The sequence below is a fragment of the Podarcis liolepis genome (assembly GCF_965112155.1).
Source record: "Podarcis liolepis genome assembly, chromosome: 7".
In the NCBI taxonomy this organism is placed as follows: Eukaryota; Metazoa; Chordata; class Lepidosauria; order Squamata; family Lacertidae; genus Podarcis; species Podarcis liolepis.
Window position 1 is genome coordinate 72,813,486 of NC_139561.1, and position 23,626 is coordinate 72,837,111.

Here is a 23,626-nt window from a genome sequence, read left to right on the forward strand (position 1 = left end):
AGAGTGGCAACATGAGAAATAGGTTATAAGGTAGGCTCTTGTAGGCTCTGTTCCAAATTAAGTTGTCCCCCCCCCCCCGAAAACAAATACAACAAAGGTCACTGTGCTTAGCTGGTATGTACTAACGCTTTGCATAGAACTGTCTGCCTCTTGTATTTCACAATTGCTCCTTTTCTCATTTATTTATTAAATCAAATTTAATACAGTCTCCACAAAAAAATAAACATAGCATTAAGATTATAATGTTATTTTACATAATCCTAGAGCATTAATGGGTCGATATAGGCTCTCCAGAGACAGGTTTGCAAAACCGGTGGGAGAAATTTGCTACCTGCTTTTCTGATGTATGAAAAGAAAAGGGGGGGGGAGGTTTAATCAAAGGTGTCTCTTTATAAAAAAATACCTTTTGCTACTCTTGTAAGCTCGGTGGGTTGATATGAAATAGCCACAGTCCCAGATATTGCAGCTCTGAGTGTAGCCAGCACGGTGCCACCCACCTGCCACAGTGGTGATAGATAACGCCGTACCAATTTATTTTAGTGCCCACACTGCTGGTTGAAGAGCAGGGTGCAGATGAGGAACCAGGTGTCCTTTGGACTCCAATTCCCATCAGCACCGGCCAATACATGGTCAGGAATGATGGGAAAACCACCCACACCTGGAGATCCAGACGACCCGGGAGTAAGGAGCCCTGAGCTGAACCTCCCCCCGCCCCCCGCTCGCTTGCGTGACTTTGCGGCTAAGTCTCGCTCACCCTAACCTACCTCACAGGGTTGCTCTGAGGACAAACGCGCGAGGAAGGGAAAGGAGCAAGAAAGAAGCAACGCCGAGGGAGTGGGGGGAAAGGCGGGCTTAGGAAAGGAAAGGCAGCAAATGGAGCGCGCGAAACCTTCCTCAGAGGAGGAGGAGGAGGAAAAAGCGTTGCCTTTTAAGGAGCCGCGGTCCGCGCGTGGCGCTGACACGGGGAGGAGGGCAACCCTCCTCACGACCACGCTTCTGCGCGGGACCTTGCGAGTCCTGGCTCGAATGCGGCGCGCGGGGCGGCCCTACTTTGGCGGGCGAGGGAAGCAAGAGAAGTAGGCTGGGGGAAAGTCTGCGGAGGCGAGCGGCCAGGCCCTCCTTTTCTCCTCCTCCTCCTTCGCCACCCTTCTCCTTCCTCCTGACGTCAGGGCCGCCCGCCCGCCCGCCAGCAGGGGCTGCTGCTGCTCCCCGCCTCTCATTGTCAGGGAGGAGCCCCAGCACTGCAGCCCTGCGAGCGGGCCGGATCCAAGCGGGCCGCCGCCGCCGCGCATCGCGGAGTGGGGGGCCCCGGGGGTCTCCGCTGCCGCAGCCTGAGGCGACGAAACTCCGGGCTGCAGCTGCTGCAACTGCAATTGCTGCTGGTTGGTGGCGCGGCTGCCACCGTCGCCTTCGCCGCTCCTCGAGAAAGTCCTTGGCGGACTTGGATCCTTCGATTCCCGGCTAAGTTCCTTAGGGGAAGGAAAAAGGTGGCGGATTCGGCGGGGAGAAGAAGGAGGTAGGCGAGGGGATTTTTTAATTTATTTTTTCGTGGGGTGGGGGGGTTTGCTATGTGTGAGTTGGGTCAGGGTGGGATCGGGGTGCGCTTTGGGGGTCAGGGCAGGAGGGGAAGTTGCGGGGGGCTCTTCCTCCCTGCCTCCCGATCGCCCTTTTCCGCCTCCTCCTCCTCCTCCTCCTGGGCTGATTTCTGGGCTCCAAGAGCGCTGCCAAAACCAAGCTGGGGCTGGGAAGGAATTCAAGGCATCCGCTTTGTTCAAGTTGCCAGTGTGTGTAGACAGACCCTTAAAAAAACTAATTAGCGACTGGAAACTGGGAGGGTTTCCTGTGGCTGGGTTCTTTTTCATCTTTTTTTTTTAAAAAAAGGATGACTACTTCTTTTCTTTTTTTGTTATGTTTTTGCCCTTGAAATCTTAGCTTGGGATAGAGAGAGAGAGAAGGCTGAGGATCGCTCTCGCTCTCGCTCTCTCTCGTTCGCTCGCTCTGGGAACTTCCCAAGCATCCAAGTTTCTGCCCGGGTGTCTCTAGGAGAGGCCGGGCCCTTTCCTGCAGAGGAAATGCTTCGTAGGAAAAACGGCTTGGCGGTAAGAGTCGGGGATGGTGCACCGTTCCCAAGGATGCAAGCGCAGGCGAAAGGGATCGGCTTCCGGCCCGATCCTAGCCATGCTTTACTCAGAAGTAAACGTCACGCAGTGGGAGTTGCGAGCAAGGAGGAGCGCATCGGATTTTTCATTATGGCAGCATAACCGTAAGCGGGTTTACTCGGAAGTAAACCCCACTGATTTCAGTGAAGCTTAACTCTAGAAGGATATTTAGGGTTACACAGCCGCAGGGATTGGCTTCAGTTGCATCTTCTTAAGACTTCTTGTTGGATTAGATTTGTATCATTATTTGTATCATTATTGTTATTCCCATTCTCTAAAGAAAAAATTATGTAATTGTTGAGTTGGAATGGACGTGGCTCCTTCACTTTTTTATCTACACAACAACCCTGTGAGGTAGGTTGGACTGAGACTGTGTGTGTGTGTGTGTGTGTGTGCATGTGATCACCCAGTAAACTGCGAGGCAGAGCAGGATATAAACCTGGCTCTCCCCACCACCACAGCAGTAGAAGTGAACCCCATTGAATTCAATAAACATGCATAGGATTGGGCCACAAGGCTGCAATCCTGAATGTACTATACTTAGAGCAGGTCCCCATTGCAATCCGGTGAATATCGTTCAGAGGAAGTACCCTTTTGGGGTGTTGCTTCTCATTTGAACAAAGCTGCTGGAAAAAACTTCTGCCTCATATTGTGATTCTGCTATCGACTTCCTGAGTACCCTTGGAAAAGTCCCTTTGTCTTGGACGAACTTTCCCAGGCCTGAAAAGGGGAGTAATTGTGTTTCATACCTCACAGGTTTGTTGAACATTAGTGCGGGTGGAATAACATTATGGTTGCCACCACCTTTTCTATTTTCTGTTGGTGCCTTTCACAGGGTTGCAATGGACATTCAGCAGATACGGCTTCCATCATTGAATGCATATATGTGCCAGCAAAATCTGCATCTGTAGAATTTCCGCCTGTTATGCAGTTGTTAAAAGTACAGGGAAGGTGAGCTAGAAAAAAGGTTGCAATTTAGGATGGGTGCACGGCTACGAGGAGGATGCTAAATCTTACTGTCTGAATTGTGTTTGGACTCTTGCAATCAGGCCTGTGTGCCTAAGAATTTGGGAGATGGATTTCCCTGTGGTAGGCTTGTCATTGCTAGCGCTAGTGTGGCTTTGAAACACTTTTTTCATCTGGATTATATTTCTGTAGTTCTGCACTGCTGTCTTTATTGTGTTTCTATCCCACCTTTCTTCCAAAGACCTTCGGGGCACATGGCTCTTCCCTACTCTTTTATCCTTGTGACAATCCTGCGAAGTAGGCTAGGGTGGAAGAAAGCAAATGTTGCACAGTCATGTCACAAGCTTCATGGTTGAGCAGGGATTCAAACTCAGGATCAGTCTGACACCATTAACAGCTAGAGTCTAACCACTACGCAAGACTGCCCGTGGTAGAAATGCCACTCAAGGTTCTTAGTGTTCCTCCAGAGCCTGTGTTCCTCCAGATGATGTTGTTTTACAGCTCCCATCATCCTCAACCACTGGCCATGTTGGCTGGGGTTGATGGGAGCTGGAGCCTCACTACATCTGAAGGTCCAAGGTTCCCCACTCTTCTTTGCTACATCTTGCCAAACTCTGAGTGGGGGCTGCAAACTTTGTCTTCACCTACTTGAGTTGAACCTTTCCCTTCACCAGTTTTGGAAAGGATTTGGGTGAAAATGGTGGAGGAGAGGAGACCTGTTGCTTCTTGCCCCAGCCTTGGTGACTGCAGCTTTTGCTCTAAGGTTTAAGGTAAACAAACAAACACAGAATAACATGTGAGGACTCCTGGTTTTCTTTGCTCTCAGATACAGTTCCAAACAACCTCCATTTAAACAAAAATAAATCAACACAGAAGCTGGACTACTCCAAAGAAGAGTACTTTGGAGTAAGGAAAAGCACTGGAAAATGTTGTTTAGGCAAGGCACTGTCAGTTGTAGGGATATGTCTGCGTGTGTGTCTTTGCTTTGCTTGGTTGGCAGTGTTGTGTAGTGGTTACAGTGATGGACTAGAATCTAGGAGACAAGGGTTCAAAATCGCTACTTGAACGTGAAGCTCACTGGGTAACCTTGGACCAGTCCACTGTCTCTCAGCCTACCTTCCTGTGCAATGTTGTTTTGAGGAGAAAATGGGGAGGCGGGTGTATCTGAAGGCAGCCCTGTTTAGAGAAGCTTTTAATGTTTAATATTTTGTTGGAAGCCGCCCAGAGTGGCTGGGGAAACCCAGAAAGCCGAGAATTGTTCTGCGTCAAAAAGACTTATTTTAATCAGACTTCACCCCCAGGGTAGAGATGCTTTTGCTCAATTTACTCCGAGGAATTTTTCTTCTTCTCCAGCTTCTTCTAAAATGAAACCATCTTTCCCTCGCACACAGGGGCAGATTCTGGGTGTGAAGCTAAGCAATGTTTATTGCCTTGTAAGTCCATTTTTGCTCATTCTGGGCTGACGAGCGAGCCGACTGAAGACTCATTACTCCAAGAGGAAACATGGCATTTGTTTTCACTAAAGAGCAATGGAATTTAGCACTTTTGGCTGTGGCCGGGCTATTGTCTGCAAGCAAAAGCAGGCCAAGGGTTTCTGCTTTCCTTAATTATTAATTGCATCTGGTTTCTCATTCAAAGCCACAGGAGTAAACTACAGGTACTCAGCAAGCCGTAGGCAAGGCTGGGGGTGGCTGTGGTGGGGACTTGCACCCCCTCACTCTCATAGCTAGAACCCTGCACTTATTTGAAGGACAGTCACATAAGAGACCTTTTCTTTATTATCGTTGGTTAGTGTTGGAGTCAAGACAAAAAAATGGGTGTTGCAAGATAGGGATTTTGACCCTAAGGATATCACTTGCAGTGGATGAAAGGCAGGCTTGTGGGGACGGGCTGTAGGTTGCTGGTTATGGCATCTGCTTTGAATGCGGAAGGGCCCAGGTTCAACCTAGGTATCTACAGGTAGGAATGGGACGGGATCCTGCCTGAAACCTTGGAGAGCTGCTGCCAGTCAGTGTAGACAGTACTGGGCTAGATGGATCAGAGGTCTGATTCAGGGTTCGAAATTAGCAGGGCGCCAGGTGCATTTTGCACCTAAAGATTCTCTGTTTGTGAGCACCTCAACAAGTCTGGGTGCCATTTTTTTGCGCCTGGCTGACACTCAAGGATTACTGAAATGTAAGTGCTTTGAAGCCTTGAAGAATATGTTAAAGATAGACACTATGTTAAGGAGTTTAACAATAAAGAGTACAGTTGTACCTTGGTTCTTGAACACCATGTGACTCGAGTATTTTGGCTCTTGAATGCCTCAAACCCAGAAGTGAAGAAGAAAAAGAAGAAGAAGAAAATGTTTATTCGGCTTTACGCCCATCATGCCCAGAAGTGAGTGTTCCGGTTTGTGAACGTTTTTTGGAAGCTGGACATCCAACGAGGCTTCCGCAGCTTCCGATTGAGTGCAGGAGGCTCCTGCAGCCAATCGGAAGCTGTGCCTTGGTTTCTGAATGTTTTCGGAAGTCGAACGGACTTCTGGAACGGATTCTGTTTGAGAACCAAGGTACGACTGTAGAGTGCTTTGAAAACCGAAGTATGGTACCAATATCTTTATTGTAAACACCAAATTAAACATGCATTTATGATTTCTGATAAAAATGTGATATTAACAATGTGTCTCTTATGTGAATTGCATATTAGTTCATGCTTATCAACATAATAAATAAAAAGTCTTGCCTACCCCTCTCTAAAAAATGGCGACAAGAGATTCTGTTTTGGCGCCCACAACCTAGGTTGCAGGAGCCTTTGGCTCCTAGCTTTTCTGTCCCAGTTTCTAACACTGGCTCGGATGTAGTATAAGGCAGCTTCCTATGTTCCTATGGAACTGATGGCATAAAGCAGTGGTGGGTCACATCTGGCTCTCCAGTTGTTGTTGGACTGCAGCGGCTGTCATCCCTGCCCACTATGGTCAGTGGCCAGGAGTGATGGGAGGCCACACATTCTTCACCACTGGTCTGAGGCCTTGGAGAGCTGCTGCCAGTCGTGTAGGCAACAGTAGATAAATGATCTGACATTGTATAAAGCAGCTTCATATGTTCTGTGTGTTCTCTGTGCCTGTTTTCTGGTAATACAAAATGAGGAACGTGCACATATTAAGCAAGGAATGAATGTGGGTCTTCTCATTTTAAGGACCACATAAACTGGTTGCTTGTTTTATCCTTTTCATGCATCCACATTTCAGTTGTGAGACTGAAAGTTCTTAGGTGTTTCCCCCACTCTCATGCAACACATTCCGCCTTCAGGCTGCAAGGGATGATAGGGAAGGGTTGTAGGTCAGTAGTAGTACATGTAATTTCCATGTGAAAGGTCCCAGGTTCAAACCCCAGATTTTCCAGATAGGGTGGGAACAAATGTCCGCCAGAGACCCCAGAGAGCCGCTGCCAGTCCGTGCAGACAGCACTGAAGTAGATGGCACCAATAGTTTCATTTGATATAAGGCACCCTCTTTGAAAGCAGGAACTGGTATATGAAAGGTGTGGCAAGACTTCTAAAAAAGCAGTGTTGGTCCTAATCATAAGTGTGTGTGTACCATTTGTGCTCTACTCTAGGCAACTAAATATTGGCTCCCCCCCCCCCCCAGTGTTACCCCTGCAGCTAGTCCCTACAGGTAGTGTTTGCCAACACATAGGGGCACATTGGTTAACGGTGGATTCCCAAAATGCGTGTATTCCTTAACTGGCCATCAACTGTCATCTTGAATTTATCTGTTCCAAAATCATATTTTTAGTTGAGCAAATACTGAAGGCCACTAGCAGTGGCTGGTAGAAGATGAAACAAAGGAACATGTTTTTGGTTTTTGTTTGAATACTTCTGTACGGAGGCAGGAACATAAGGCAGGCTCCAGATTCCTTTAGTTCTTTTCACTTTTTTATTTGCATTGATTGCTGTATGCAACCGGGTGGCCAACATGGTGCCCTCAAGCTGTTTTGGACTACAATTTCCATTGTTCCATGGTGGCTGGGGCTGATGGGAGTTGTAGTCCAAAACATTGGATTGGGGGGAGAGGAGCACCGTGTTGGCTACCCTAGCTCCGTACGTTCAACAGGGAACTGGCTGTCACTTCATTTTGAGTCAGATGCTTTGGCTATCAGCAATTGGGAGGAGGGGGTAAAGAATATTGGCCAGCTGAGGTCCATAATGACTGAAGGCCTTTGCCCCAAAGCTGGTATAGCTATTCATAGTGAGGATGAGGATGGGGTGTGTGTTGGGGTCTAGATGAAAAGCTTCTGAAGTGCTTGATTGAGCATCTATGTGGGATCTCGACATTGGCTGAAAATCTGCTGAACTGTTCAGCATAAGAGAGGATGATTGAGTGACAAGGTGTTTCCATAGCTATTCTGAATTTTTTCTTCTTTGAAGGCTGTAGGACAGCAACCAGTTATACCTGGGCTTTTCAAACTTTCTTGCAATAAGCCTTTCCTAAGTCAAGAAACAAAAGCTTGATCCCAACCCACCTGTGCTATGAAGATAAAGCCAACTGTTTTGCAAGGTGTGGAGGCAAGTAGATTGGTGGGAAATAGCGAAAGCAAGGACCAGAAGAGAACAAGGGTATGCTTTAGGATTAGAGAAAGGAATGGAAAAGTAATTCCTCAGTTGATCTCCACCAGACAACAGAAATATGTAGCTGCTGGTGATAGGATGATTGGAACTGGGTGTGTATGTGTGTCCATAAGTTAACAGGCCCATTCAAGAATAAGATTAATAAAATCTTAACTGTAGGAATCAAGGAAAACAGAAACTGAAATTTAACAACCGTTTTTGTTGGGATAGCTGTCACATGTTGGAAAACCTTTCCAAAGCACTTGAAGTGATCACAAGAGAGACACTTCTTATAGATACTGGACATGATCATTATCATGGATAAGGGCAAAGCTGCACGATTATGTAGGCAATGAAAATCCACTCATTTTGTTCTGAACTGGTAGTCGTCTTGAAATTATCTGTTCCATTCGTCCTGTTTCCAATGGCCAGGTGTGAGTAGGGAATTATGTTTATGTAGGGGGAAATGTCACCATCTGGGCACAAGAGGAAGGTATATGGTTGTAGAAATGTGTTGTTTTTTAAGCTCTTGGGGGGACATTGTGAGGAGGGCGGAAATCACCCCAAAAGCCCAGTGATGACTGAACATGCTTGGTAGCTATGAACCAATATCCCAGGACTGGCTTGCTGGTGGGGAAAAAATGGAAATCCAAAGGGGAGGAGGAATATTGTGGAGCATTTCAGGCTGACTAGAAGAGTGAACAGGCCTTCACACTGCAACATTTTATTGTAGCTCCCTCTTTTGTTCGCTAAAAGATCATGCCTTGTAACTATGGAAAATGAAGTCCACATTTTAAAAGCGAATCTGAAGAGAAGAGGAAATCTATGCCGTAGTGTGGGCAACAATGACTAAATTAATCCACCCAGCTGTTCTGAAATGGTAGTTATCTTGAAGTTATCTAATCATAAAGGTTATATGAGTTACACCATTATTCATTTTCTCTTCCATCAGTGATTAAATGTCAATTGTTGAATCTTTTGGTTTGCGACATGGACACTTTGAGATGCAGTTCTGAAGAATTGCTTAAACTTCTTGGGTTTTTGGCAAGAAATCTAAGAAAATATGACTTTCTCAGAAGATCCAATGTAATAATAGTAGGCATACATTACTTTTCTTTAATTATTTAATTCAGGCTTCAGTTTTATACTCACTTCCCTGGGACCATGTCTCATTGATCCCAATATTTCTACAGGATTTATACCCTGCTTTGCCTAGAAAAACAATTCAAAGCTGCTAAATTAGCTGAACTTCATTCCTATTGAAATCAACCAAACTTGAGTTAACTAACTTAGGACCCATCCGCACTGCACATTTAAAGCAGTATCATACCATTTTAAACAGTTATGAATGCTCCAAAATAGTTCTGGGATCTGTAGTTTGTTAAGGGTGCTGACAGTTGTTAGTCCCTTCACAGAACTACAGTTCTCAGAGTGAATCATAGAATCATAGAGTTGGAAGAGACCACAAGGGCCATCGAGTCCAACCCCCTGCCAAGCAGGAAACACCATCAGAGCACTCCTGACATATGGTTGTCAAGCCTCTGCTTAAAGACCTCCAAAGTAGGAGACTCCACCACACTCCTTGGCAGCAAATTCCATTGTCGAACAGCTCTTACTGTCAGGAAGTTCTTCCTAATGTTTAGGTGGAATCTTCTTTCTTGTAGTTTGGATCCATTGCTCCGTGTCCACTTCTCTGGAGCAGCAGAAAACAACCTTTCTCCCTCCTCTATGTGACATCCTTTTATATATTTGAACATGGCTATCATATCACCCCTTAACCTCCTCTTCTCCAGGCTAAACATGCCCAGCTCCCTTAGCCGTTCCTCATAAGGCATCGTTTCCAGGCCTTTGACCATTTTGGTTGCCCTCCTCTGGACACGTTCCAGTTTGTCAGTGTCCTTCTTGAACTGTGTTGCCCAGAACTGGACACAGTACTCCAGGTGAGGTCTGACCAGAGCAGAATACAGTGGCACTATTACTTCCCTTGATCTAGATGCTATACTCCTATTGATGCAGCCCAGAATTGCATGGTTTAACAGTCAATCCAACGTCACAGGGAACTCTGGGAATTGTCACTCTGAGGTGAATAGGGGGTCTCCCCACAACTCTCAGCACCCTTGGCAACCTATACTTCCCAGGATTCTTTGGGGGAGGGAAGCCTAGTTACAAAGGCTGTGAAACTGTGAGATAAAACACAACTGATAAAAGGATAACTTTGGCAGCAGCAGAAAATAAAATAACTATATTAGCACCTCATCCCAACAACATAGAACCTTATCAGCTGGCTATGAAAAGAGATGCCGTAGGCCAAATACCCTTCTAAAAAGACAGGCCTTTATTGTTCAGCTAAATACCCAGAAGGGATAGGGCGGCTTGCTGCAAAAGAGGACAAGGCTCCTGCGCCTTTTAAATAAGAAAGTTCAGCAAATGTAGATGATCCTGGTGGAAAGGAAGGTAGGCAAAAAAATGGTAGGGGGAACCTGGGACTACAATAGGCAGAGCCAGCCGTAGGCGTGACCATTCCCAACCCCTTGCCATTTTTTTCCTATTGGTCCCATTCCTCTACTTTTAACAGCAGCCTGACATGTGGAAATTAAACAAGCAAAGCTATTTGTGGCATGAGAAAAAACCTTATGCTTCGACCCCCTGTGTTCAAGAGGATTCACTCTTTAGGAGCATGGTTTCAGCAGCTTAGTTTTTGCATATCAGGCTGCTGCTGCTGCTAAACTCATAGGAGCAGGGCTGGTTTTTAAAAAGGTGGCAATCCCTTCTGCTCCCAGGTATTCCAGGAAAAAGCCTCAGGCCATTTGCAGGGGAAAGTAGAGTTACCAGCTTTTTTACTCCTTCGGCTTGATGCCTCCAAGGAGCACCACTCACGAGATAGTTTTACTTCAATTCTGAGTCCCATGAACATGCCTGAACTTGGTCAGTAGCTTTCAGGGACGACCGACCACTTCATCAGATGTATGGAGTGTTATCCCATATTCTGTGTTGCTCAGACTTCATCTGATGACATGGCTGGTAGACCATGAAAGCTTCTGCCATATGACATTTGTCAGTCGTCAGTCTGCTTGTGCCAGTGCCACATAAGTATCTTGACTTCAGGGCTGAATAATGGTGCATACCAAAAAAAAAGTGCAAGGAAAGAGTGAAAACGTTTATTCTTTCTCCATACCACAAGTCTCTGGACTCCCACCTCTCATCCCTCTAGCTTCTATCAGTTTTGAAAGAAAGGGTTATCCCACGTTTCATGTAGCCTCATACCTGGTGTTACTTAGGAATTCTACGAAGCCGAAAAAATCAGTGCAGTTTTGAAATCTGTGGTTAAAAATCAGTGCAGTTTTGAAAGATTCAGTCCACCGTCTTGGTTTAGACCAGGGGTCAGCAACCTAAGGCCCATGGGCCACAAGTGGACCACGGGGGTCGTTTAACTGGCCCACGAGCCGCCCCCGAACCGAGCCACCCGCTCAGCGAGTCCACAGAGGGATCTGCGCTGGAGTGAACCTGCCCAGGAAAGGTAAACCTTGCCAACCCCTGGTTTAGACAGCATCCTGTTGTTTCCAAACATAGGAAAACCTGCTCCTTGAAGCAGGTACCAGCATGCATAATTTGGTTACAATATCTTAAGAGGTACCCAAAGACAATGGACAAAGTTCCAAAATATATAGTACACACACACACACACACACACACAGAGAGAGAGAGAGAGAGAGAGAGAGAGAGAGAGAGAGAGAGAGAGAGAGATTGGTAAACACCACTGAGGTTAAAGGAAAATGGACTGCAAGAGTTCTCCAGGGCATCTTTCCCAGCCAACCTTGGAGAGGTTGAACCTGAAACCTTCTGCATTCAAAGCAAATGATCTACTATTGCACTATCATCCATTTTCCAGTGACTTTTCATCTGCCCACTCCAGGGACTGAAGATTCTTAAGCGAAGGATTGGATTTGCCTAAGTGGTTGCATTAATGAGTTTTGAACTGGGAACTTCAAGCATGTAGTTCATGCATTGGGTAACAAGGGATATTTGAACTTCATTGGGGTTATTTTTGGAGGGGGCCTCTTCTAATTGGCTGGGCTTCTTGCTCTGCCGTGACCTAAGGGGTGAACAGCCATGCAACGTGGAAATCTATCTATTTCATTAATCTTCACATCAGGGGCAGGCAGCTTGTTCAGCATCTTGCAAACTCATCCTGAGCTGACTTAACGTATTAAGCAATCTGCATGAATAAGAGTGGACAAGTCCAGTCTTGCTGGCTGAAGTAACAAAGGTTCCCGGTATTGTGCATTCCAAATACTAAGAAAATAATCATAATGGTTTAACCCCACAAAATAAAATCGGCGTGGAAGAGAGGATAATGGAAAACATTGGCATGGCACCCATACAACTAGCTATTGTGCAATGTGGATTATAGGCATCTTCACCATGGAAGAACTCAATGAAGAGTCCCGCTTGATCAGACTATAAGATCCATCTAGCAAGAAATATTGCAAACACAAATAAACGACAAAATTATTAGCGCTCTTTCTTTTATAGCCTGATTCCAAACATCTCTTTTTGGAAGTGTCCCATTGAGTTATTAGGAAACAATCCTAACTCCTTTCCACACCACTTCAGGCCAGCACAGCTTGATGGAGTCATCGCTGCATCTGCACGTCTTCCATGCACAGTGGCTGGGGTGGAAGACAGTGGTGGGCAGACTGAAGCTGTTGCACAATGCAATCATATGATGGGAATGGGGCTGGCTCAGCCCACCCTTGAAAAGCCCCATTTTAGGGCTTTTTGGAGGCACTTCTGCTTGCATGCTTGGGTGGAATGGGGAGTTCATGCCAGTGGAGTCATGCTGGCATCACTTTTCAAGTGGTGGGCAGCAGGAGGCTGACGGTGGCTTGCAGGGATGAGAGCAATCCAAGCACCCAGCCAGAAGCAGGTCTGGAGTGCTCTGTTAGTAAATATAAGAATAGCCTTGCTGGATTGAACCAATGTCCTGTCCAGAAGCCCACACCCCAGAATGGCCAACCAGGTGCCTCCAGAAAGCCCACAACTGGGACACAAGGGCAATACCAATATCCCTTCTTTTGTATGTTGTTCACCAGTATTCACCAATATCCTGTTTCTGAACCTGAAGGAGCGTCTCCACCCCCATCGTTCTGCCCGGACACTGAGGTCCAGCACCGAGGGCCTTCTGGCGGTTCCCTCACTGCGAGAAGCCAAGTTACAGGGAACCAGGCAGAGGGCCTTCTAGATAGTAGCACCCTCCCTGTGGAACACCCTCCCACCAGATGTCAAAGAGAAAACTACCAGACTTTTAGAAGACATCTGAAGGCAGCCCTGTTTAGGGAAGCTTTTAATATTTAATAGACTATTGTATTTTAATATTCTGTTGGAAGCTGCCCAGTGTGGCTGGGGAAACCCAGCCAGATGGGTGGGGTATAAATATATTATTATTATTATTATTATTATTATTATTATTATTATTATTATTACCTGGATAGTCACAAAGGTCTTTGTGATTATAATAAGGAACATGTTCAAATTTCATCCCTCTGCTTTTGGTAAGAATTTTTAGATGTTCTGCTAAAGGAGCTTTTTAATCGGATAGAAGAAACTCGGATGAGCTTTTAAAGTGTATAGTTCCTAGGCCGTTCAAGGATCAGATTTTCATTGCTTCATTTCTCCATCCCTCTTCCCCAGCGAAGTGGTCACAATTGTGATAGGTGTAGATAGAAGTCTCTTTGATGTACACAAACACACATGGTTGAGTTGTGTTGGGAGATGGATTTACCTAAGGAAATGCACGCAAAGAGTCTTGTGGCACCTTGAAGACTTAACACATTTGTTGTATTTAAAGTGCCACAAGTCTCTCTTAATATTTGCTGTAACAGACTCACCTGGCTAGACCTCTGGAATTAGTTCCTTAAGGATCTGTGGACAGATGGTGTTGGGGGTGGCAGCATTTTCTTTCCTTCAAGAAAGAAGAACTTAGCATCTTCAGTGGCACATTCTGCATTGGTGTTTCTGCCAGTGAACCCTTGCATATCGCAGAAGAGTTTTAGGGCTCACTTTCAAGCTTGTTGGCTGTTTCTGATGTTGTCATTGAGGAACACCTGATAAAATTACCACGAACCTTGTGGTTTAATTTAACTATGGTTTGTGGAAACAAGCCAGTTGCACATTATGTTTTCGATTAAAGCAGGGTTTTTTGTGTCCTCTTAATTCCAGAAAACGGTTTTCAATCTTAACTATGGTTCACCAAATGAAAGTCTCAGACTCTAATGCATGGCTTTGTTGCACCACACAGCACTGAAAGGTCCTGTGTAGATGCCCCTTTTACCAGTTAAACCCAGCTGTATCTCGGATCCAGAGGCTGCGTGGCCTGGCTTCTTCTAGCAACACTTAGAACCATAAGCAGCTGCCTTATACCAGGTCAGATTATTTGTCCATATTGGCCAGTATTATCTGACTGGCAGTGGCTCTCCAAGTTCCAAGGCAAAAAGAGGTCTTCCACATCATTGAGCCTTTTGACCATGGAAGCAAAGGACCAAATCTAGGACCTTCTGTATGCAAAGCATGCTTTTTACCACTGAGTTGTGGCCTTGTGGCCAGGAAAGCAAAAATCCATGAGCTGCAGGCTTGCAGCACCCTATTCTTAGGCTGGGGGCTGTTGTGACTGGTTCAACCAGTTGCAAAACATCTCAGCCAGGAATGGGGAAGTGTTGGTGGTGGTTCTGTGACTCCACTCTCTCTAGCTCCCAGGCATGCTTGGGATTTTTCCAGGGCTTGGCTGCCTGCAGTGATGGGAAGGCGGAAGGGCAGATCAGCCCAATGTGTAAGAGAAAAGATCTGGTTGGTGCCTCACAGCTGGGATCTTAAGCACACTCACTTGGAAGTCAGTCTTCCTTGTATGGGGCTGTCTTTGCCAACAGAATAATTGAGAGTTTAGAGAGTTATTAAATTACATACCTAGAGCTTCCATCTTGATTAATGGGGTATGTCCACAGCCTGTAGACACATTGCATTACTTGCATAATCTTATTCTGGAATATTTTTGAATGTCGAAATGGGTTGCATTCAGCTAAGGCCTACTCAGCGTAGGCCCGTAGAGATTAATGAACCTAAATTAGTCATGTCTATTAATTTCATTAGCGGGGACGCGGGTGGCACTGTGGTCTAAACCACTGAGCCTAGGGCTTGCCAATAGGAAGGTCGGTGGTTTGAATCCCGCAACAGGGTGAGCTCCCTTTGCTCATTCCCAGCTCCTGCCAACCTAGCAGTTTGAAAGCACGTCAAAGTGCAAGTAGATAAATAGGTACCACTCCGGCAAGAAGGTAAACGGTGTTTCCATGCGCTGCTCTGGTTTTGCCAGAAGTGGCTTAGTCATGCTGTACGCCGGCTCCCTTGGCCAATAAAGCGAGATGAGTGCCGCAACCCCAGAGACGGTCACGACTGGACCTAATGGTCAGGGGTCCCTTTACCTTTACCTTTAACAACTTGCAGCATCCTGAAACTACAGTTCCCAGGATTCTCTGGGGGATGCCATGAGTTTTGAGGTAGTATAATAATGCTTTAAATGGATGGTGGAAATGTGGCCCTGGTCTCTGGGACGCTCACCATCTTTGTTGCCTTCTACAATTCCATCCTCCTCTGCAGTTTCTTGTTGAGTCCATGTAACATTAGTCCTCAAAAGTGCATGACCTTATATTTTGCTTTTCGTTCTGTTCTTGCTCCATTCATGAGGTCACCTAACTTGTTGTGTAGGAAGCTTCCTGATCTCTTTCTGTGACAAGACCGCCTACAAACTTGGTGTCACCAGCAGATTTCAGCAAGCTACTGTTTCCCATTAATAAAATGCAAGGGTAAAATAGGTCCCATCACTGAGAACTGAAGAACCTTCTCCAGTTTCCCCAAAACAGCTCTAGTTCTGCAATTCATCCAAGAATAGTTGGGCTGTGCTATTGCTAGCAACATTTATTTTTCTCTGTGTTAAAGCCATTGAAAGCCAGAACAGCATTATTATTATTATTGCTTTACAGAGATATTTTTCTACCTCAAATTCTGAGCCTGGAGGTCTCTAGCAAGACCCCAAATCTTGCCTCACCAGAGCCAATCCTGTCATTTTTTATACATGGCCAGTATTGCTTTTCTACCTGGAGCTGTAGCTTTCCAGGATCTCAGGCAGAGATGTATGCAAAAGTATGAAACATGCTTTTTAAAAAAGCATTCAAAGAGCAAAAGCCACTCCGCCCCCCCAACCCCCCCCCAGCCAAACGAGGACCAAGAATTCAAAGTGGCCTCCAGAAGGCAAAGGATGTTGTGTTTCGGGACTTAACCCGCACTTCCTCGTCCCCCTGCTTTCCACTAAGGAAAAGTGCTCAGGCTGAACAAGCAGCAATTGGGGTTTTTTTCTGGATTGCCATTTACTGCAATTTAGCACTAAAGAGCTGATTTTCCCTAGAAAAGGAGCAGAGCAAGAGGGAAACCACTTGGGACCTGTGCTTTCCAGGCACAGGACAAGCAGAAGTGCGGACCAGCCCTCCGTTGAAAAAGACTATCTGGATGGAGGTGGGTGAACAGTGAGTTGAAAGCTTGAGCCCCCTTTGGATACCAGAGGAAGGCATGGCTGGCTGGCCGGCCCCCTGAATAGAAGCATTCCTGATATTGGGTGAGGATACCTTTATCTGCATAATCCTCCATGAATTTACATGATGTGGTCCATCCCCCACCTGGAGTTTGTCTTCTGCCTGGGCCCTAAATCCTTCAAGAGTCATTACAGTCCCTCCTTTTTTTAAAACTCTTTGAGATGTATTTTTTGCAGGTCTGTGTGGCCAGCAAAGAGGTAATCACAGCTAATGCTCTCTTGTGATGTCTCTTATGTCTCCAACGTGCACTCTGTGCAAATGGCACAGAACCATGTTCCTGCATGACTTTTCATTTGTTCCAGGGAGCCTGGCTTAGGAGACTTTGTGGGCTCCCTGTTTTCTAATGTGTTTCATCTCTACAGCACCCTCGTTCTGCAACACTTGATCTCCCCCTTTTTGCTTTTATTTCTTTTCACTCCTGTCTGCAGTAATGTGGGTAATATAATACTTTTGGTATTTGTTGCATAAGAGCGAAGATTGTATATAACTGAACACGTCTCGGGGCAAATGCAAAGCAGAAACTACAGAGTAGTTACACTATAAATGTGCTTCACTGGCGCAAGGATTTTGCTTTAAAATCTACTGTTTAGTTGTGGGGAGGTGGCCAGATGTGTTTAGAATGGTAATATTGGTATGTAATGCAGGGTTTCATGTTCTTACAACAACTCTGTAAAGTAGGCTGCTATTATTACCATCCACATACAGTGGTACCTCATGTTACGGACGGGATCCGTTCTGGAGGCCTGTCCGTAATGTGAAATGCCCGCAACTCGAAGCGCTGCGTCTGCGCATGCGCTCGGTGCGATTTGGCGCTTCTGCACATGTGCGAGTGGCGAAACCCGGATGCAACATGAGGGATGACTGTATTGCATGCTAGGGTAGGGGAAGATTAGCTTGCTGAAGGCCACTCGGTCAGTGATTTGAGCAGACATTAGATCCTTCATAGTTTATAACCTTGGCATCTCCTGGTAGGGTTGGTTGGGTGACATTCCTGTCTGAAATCCAGGAGAGCAACTGCCAGTCATTGTAGAAAATACTCAGCTAAATGGACCAATGGTCTGACTCAGTGTAAGGCAGCTTCCTGTGTTCCTATATACTTTCTTGATTAATGGGGTGGAAAGCGGGCTAAAAATATACCGCATTTACTCGAATCTAATGCTCACATTTTTTGGGGTCAAATTAGGTTGCAAAAATTAAGGTGCACATTAGATTTGATGGCACATTTACATTTGCCAGCAAATACCTCCTTTTTGTTTCGAGGTTCTGAAAATTGAGGTGCACATTAAAGGTAAAGGTAAAGGGACCCCTGACCATTAGGTCCAGTTGTGGCTGACTCTGGGGTTGCGGCGCTCATCTCGCTTTATTGGCCAAGGGAGCCAGCGTACAGCTTCCGGAGGCCAGCATGACCAAACTTCTTCTGGTGAACCAGAGCAGCACACAGAAACGCCGTTTACCTTCCTGCAGGAGCGGTATCTATTTATCTAATTGCACTTGATGTGCTTTCAGACTCCTAGGTTGGCAGGAGCTGGGACCGAGCAATGGGAGCTCACCCCGTCGCAGGGATTCGAACCACCAACCATCTGTTCAGCAAGCCCTAGGCTCTGTGGTTTAAGCCACAGTGCTACCAGGCTTGAGTAAATGTGGTAGTAAATCGAATAGTTTATGTTCTTAAAAGTGTATTTCACTAAACGCATTTGGGCCTGGACTAATCCACTCAGAATCATCTACAAGCTGCCTTGGAATCTTCAGTCAAAAGAAATGTTTTAGAGAAAAACAGAATGCACATCAAGACATCAGTACTGGGGAGGAGCCATAATTTGTAAGAACACAAGATCAGACAATGAACCATCCGGTTTAGTAACCTTTTCTTCACAGTGGTCAACTCAGTCTTTCCCCCTAGAAACTGAAAATCAGATGTTTTTGTGGAGTGGTGGATGTATTTGAAATTTCAGGAGATTGAGTGGTGAGACTTTTTGTCCTAGTAAATGTGAACTCAAGCCATATGGCACCCTAGTATAATAATAATAATAATAATAATAATAATAATAATAATAATAATAATACAACAATAACAACAACAACAACAATAAAAATAATAAAAATAAATAATGTGCGTGCTGGGAGATTCTCAATCACGACTATTTTAATTAGATTTACCTACACTTTCATTAAAGTGAGCTACGCTTATACCCTCCTTGTAATTCTTCAGAGCTCTGTTGGTGCAATCATTGACTCCTTTGTGTTTATTTCCGGTCACTTCTTGTGTTCAGTCCTCATTCGCATGATCAGGCCGAAGTCAGCTTCATTCAGAACAGCAAATTCTATTCAGTGGAGTGAAAGAGCACTTAACTGCTGTTGCATATGGAAGTCGCCAGAGTTGAAGTCGTACTTTTGTTTATTCTAGGAAACCAAACTTGACACCACAATCGAATAAAAATTATTATTATTAACTTGGAAGTGAGAATGCTGCATCGGATGAATTTTATAGGGCTGGCATGCAGGTGTTCAGAGAATTTAGTGGGGGTTGTGGGACATTAAGCCAACTGACCTATCCCATTGTTGGTCCCCCAGTAACTCAAAGCTAGCCACCCCACTTTCCATGCTGAATGTCCCAGGTTCAGCCGCTGGCATCTCTAGCTATAAGAGGATCAGGTGAAAGAGTTTCTGCCTGTCAGAAAAGTGAATGCTGAGCTAGACAGGCCAGATAATCTGATTCAGAAGAATGCAGGGAGTGGAATGGGGTCCAACTGGTAGGCCACTCCCACAGGCCACGTTTGACCATTGGGTAGGGTTACGCACCTGTCAGTCACATGATGTCACAATGATATCAAGCAACCCATATTCCTTTGCAGTTGCTGATGATCAGCAGTGCCTGCCAATCTGTTCTTGGGGGAGCTGCATTATAAATGTCATCAGGCATAGGAACTTGCAAGCCAAGTGGGGAGGCCAGTTGGGCCAGAGGTTCCTTATCACTGGATATAGGCACCTGAATATGTCCACCTTTTGCTTTCTTCATTCATGTGTGCAGTAACGGATGGGCTGGACCAGTTATGTGGAAGGCATAACATACCTTGTGTGCACCAGTTGTTAATAGCAGGGCAACACCAGGTAGCTTACATGTGATCTGAGCCTAGTCAGGAATTTCCACAAGCCAAGAAATCTCTGTGCTAAATTAAATAAAGGGATACTCCGTTTTGTCTCCACAAGATTTTGTCTCCTGTGAGGAAAATAAGGCTGAGATAGTGACTGCCACAATATCAGCTGCTGAACTTTAAAAATAAATAAATATTTAATTAAATAGAAACATAAAACAAATATAAAGCAGATTAGAAACATCAGAAACAAAAGCAGTTATCGTAGCAACAGTAAAAATACAAAAAGCAGCAGGTATCAGTTAAAATCCTGGGTGGGAAATATATATATATATATATATATATATATATATATATATATATATATATATATATATAAATATGTCAAAAACATGGCTCTCTGGGCAACCCAGTCAGGTGGTGGCATATAAATAATAGTAATTATTATTAAGAAAACCTACAGAGTGGCAGGGATATGTATAGAAGTCTGGTGCCAGACTTAACAAACAGGTTCCTTTTTAAAAAAAATAAAAGAAAAACAAGATAACATTTTCAGTGAATATATCCCCTCCACAGACACCTCTGTGATGATGATGGCATTAAAATATCCTGTTCTTCTTCAATAGAAGGGGGAAAGGGGAGATCAAATCTGAACTTCATGGTTGAGTGGGGATTTGAACCTGTATCTCCCAGTTCAAAACTCTCACCCCTGTATCGCCTTGCTGGTTCATAAACCACTGTATTCTTGTGCCATCCATTATATAGAGTGGAAGTCTTTGTCATTTTGTGCACAAACATATCTTTTTGCTGTTGACTGCAGTTTAGGAGAAAGCAATAGGGTGCCCTGGTTCTTCCACTAAGGTCCCACCATAGTCATTTGGCCTTTTGTGCCTTCCATGTTGCACTATGGTGTCATTTCGCCAGGTAAATTGGTTGCTGCTTGGAAGCTGGATGGAGGATTATGTGTGCGCTTTGTGGTGTAATATATCTCAATGGATTTTAATAGGCTAAATCAGGCTTATGTTGTAATGTAATCTGACACAAAATAAATCTTATAAAGTTGAGTTTTAATTATCTGCTTGGAGCTTCACCCCAGTCTCCCCCCCCCAAGCAGAAAACAAAAATGAATTTCTAACAGCCTTGCAAGCATGGTGGATCCATGTGAGCATTTGCTCTTCATTAGGCTTCTGCAACACAACAGCTGGTGAAGATTTGAGGCATTTGCTTGGCTGAATGGAGGTTCCTGCAAAAATCAAAGGAAGGATGCAAGCATGGATTGTCCCGGCGACTATGTGCAGTTTTAGGAGCATGTAACCCAAACGTTTCAGCTCAGCCCAAAACGTGAGCAGTGGTGCAGACACAGCTGGATCAGAGAGCATTCAGAGGTGGCAAGCTTCATGATTCAGTGGCTGAACTTGTTACTTGTGTGCTGCTGTAGGTTTACCTCATTAGATGGGGACTTCCTGGGTTTCACAGTAGGAAGTATACGACGATATAACAAAATAGAAGTGCCTTGGCTACCCTTGTTTTACCCCAGCTCTCCAGTTAGTGGCTCTCCAGGGTTTCAGACAGTATTTCCCAGCCCAGGCTGACGATGCCTGATGACACTTTGCATGCAAAACGTGTGTGCTGCCACTGAGCTGTGGCCAGTCCTGAAGGCAAGGCAGTGGCGCAGTTCACATGCCATAGGAAACCATAGCAAACCGTTTTCCACCAGGCTGGAGTTCACACCTCCATCAAACCCACAATCCCCAACTTAGTGTTAAGTCCGAATTGAAGTGTGTGGTTTGTTTAGCTCAAACCGCTGTTGGCAAGCCAAGAGTAAACCTTGGCTTAACATTGTGGTTTGTTTGGAGTGAAATAAACAATGATCCCCATTTTGGGCATAACTGAGTCAGGAATAGTAGCTTGCACTGGAGGAAGAGTGACATACTTGTCCATCTAGCCATGTGTTGTGTACTCTGGAAGACAGAAAGCGTTTAGCGTCTCAGTGGTCTTCTGTGCATAATAAACTCCTTGCAAAGAGAAAACTAGGATATCAGGGAGTAAGGTTATTTCCCAGGCTTTTCCCCGCTGTGCTGGGTTTTTTTAATTTGTGTGCCTGTGTGTGTAGTATTAAAAATGCTTTCTTCCACTTGTAGCAGCCCATTGTGTAGGGATGGGGGAGACATTTGGTTCAGTTTGCATTTAAAGTTCAACCTACCTAATTTGCACTCTCTGAAAAAATACGCAAACCAAAATGCAGCCACGCTTCAAAATTCACACTTCTCTGACTTTTGCAGCACAGTTCTCCATCCAAGTAATGTAGACAAAAATTCACATTCTTGGGAGTGTGTATATGAATGAAGATAGCATGCAAAAGCATGATTACATTACAGAAAATCGCCTTGCAAAAATGTGTATATTAGGCAAAGTAGCATTCCGAAAGTAGTAGAAGTTTTCATTAAAATGCAGGTGAATTGTCATGACGCCTTTTTTAAAAAATAATAAAAAAACCCACCGCAAACTGATCTGGAAATGTGGAGATCTGAATCTAAGAATGGAGAAATGAGAAACTGAGAGAAGCCAAAATCGTTAGATTTGTCCCTCCCTCCCTTTCTGTCGCCTTATCCTCACTTCACTCTTCTGCATTTGTGCGCCAGTCCTGAGCTTGAGCTCAGTGGGTCTTTCCCAGGAGGAACTAGAGAGAGCTAAGGCAACTTGTCTCCTGCAGAACTGCAGTGCCCTGTTTTTAATTCAGTGTATTCCTAGAGAAGTGCATGTAATATACAGTTCACGACATGCCCCTCACCCTCTAGGCCAGTGCATCATTTATGTGGGAAAGGGGGTTCTTAGTGAAATCTACAAGCCCCATGCCCTTGACCCCCTGTGGTCCCTCTATTTTTTAAAGCCAAATCTTAGCCTTCCTGTAACCTTCCAAGAACATCAGCTGAGGGGGTCTTTCCCCTCTGGTTCTCCTCCTCCCAACCCAGTAATTTGGGTACCATTCTTGGCCCCTTGCTTTTGCTCTTCTGCCAGCCCGCTACCAGGTTGTTGTTGTTCAACTTGCTAGTTTGATTGGCATGAAAATCGGGAGTGGGTTGAAACACACCCAGAATATGACGTGGGTGCATGCTTCAGCCCTAGTTAAGCACTTTGAAGTCGTACTGAAGAAGCAGTGTGTGTCTTTTATAGCTTTCCCATTGAAATCAAGGGGAATTCAAACTGGTTGGATCGTGACACCTCTACCCCCCCTTTTCTTTTCTTTTCTTTTCTTTGCATTATTCAGAGCAAGTTTAAAGTTCAGCACACACAGACTTTGGGTGGGGGAGAGAATGCACCAGCCTTTGCCATTCAATTGGTGAAGGGGGCAGTTAATTTTTTTTAAGCAGCATCAAGCCCTGCCTGCTTGACCTCTGCAGAGAACAGGATGTTCCCTGCGTTTGTCTCAAGGGAGTGACACAGGAATGTTATGACTCATTTAGACCTACAGATGGTCCTATCCCAGAGGTTTGGGGATGGAGTGATAACAATTTGCTTTCAGAGTAACCCTGTGAGGTAGGCCACTTTCCACCCTCTTTTTTTTTTGCAGATTAGGAAAGCTGAGCCATTCACATCTTCTTCACTCTGTGGGAGAGTTCAGAGGGAGCTTTTTTGCTGATCACACAGCCCCTTTGCGCAAGCCAGCCAATAAACAGGGATGTCTCCCATTAACTATGGTTTCCTGTTTCATATGACTTGGGAAACTATGGTTACTCCACTTCCAAACAAGCCAGAATATCAAGACCATGGTTTTTAAGTTGATTTAGTATATTGGTTTATTCCAATAATAAGCTGGGAAATTATAGTGAATGGAAGACACACATGCAAAGGGAGGATGGGATGGGTTTTGTGTGTTTGTGGCTAGAAAACTCATATGTTTGTCTGAATGTGGTCAGTAACTGTCACATTGTGGGATGACTTGCATTTGTGAGATACAGATAAGACGCTGAAGACAGAGAGGCCTTCCTGTCCCCATCCCACATACATACGTACATACTCATGCAGTATTTTGTCTTAAAATGGGGAGTTTCGTGTATTGAGCTGTGAGTCACATCATTTGATCGGTTCATGGATGGCTCTTTTGCCTGAGAAATCCAATTTGAAGTCCAAATTGCAACAAACAGGATCTCAGCAGATGGGGGATACAGAGGAACACAAGGAACAT

The 23,626-nt window shown here is 45.1% G+C and overlaps 1 protein-coding gene and 1 long non-coding RNA gene across 3 annotated transcripts in view; one reads left to right on the plus strand and one right to left on the minus strand.

The window, feature by feature from the left end:
• LUZP1 (leucine zipper protein 1) overlaps window positions 1–23,626 on the plus strand; it is a 72,219-nt gene that overhangs the window by 3,663 nt on the left and 44,930 nt on the right. Inside the window, exon 1 of one of the 2 annotated variants that reach the window (XM_083512288.1) lies at window positions 740–1,516. The exons of the other annotated variant lie outside the window; for it this stretch is intronic. The gene's annotated coding sequence lies outside the window, so the exon portion shown is untranslated. Of the gene's footprint in view, window positions 1–739; window positions 1,517–23,626 lie in introns of those variants that run through there. 2 annotated transcript variants of the gene reach the window in all.
• On the minus strand, window positions 18,474–19,229 carry LOC310711762. Its single transcript, XR_014528629.1, has 2 exons — window positions 18,938–19,229; window positions 18,474–18,669 (listed from the first exon to the last, which is right to left on the minus strand). It is a non-coding gene; the product is annotated as an uncharacterized lncRNA (long non-coding RNA).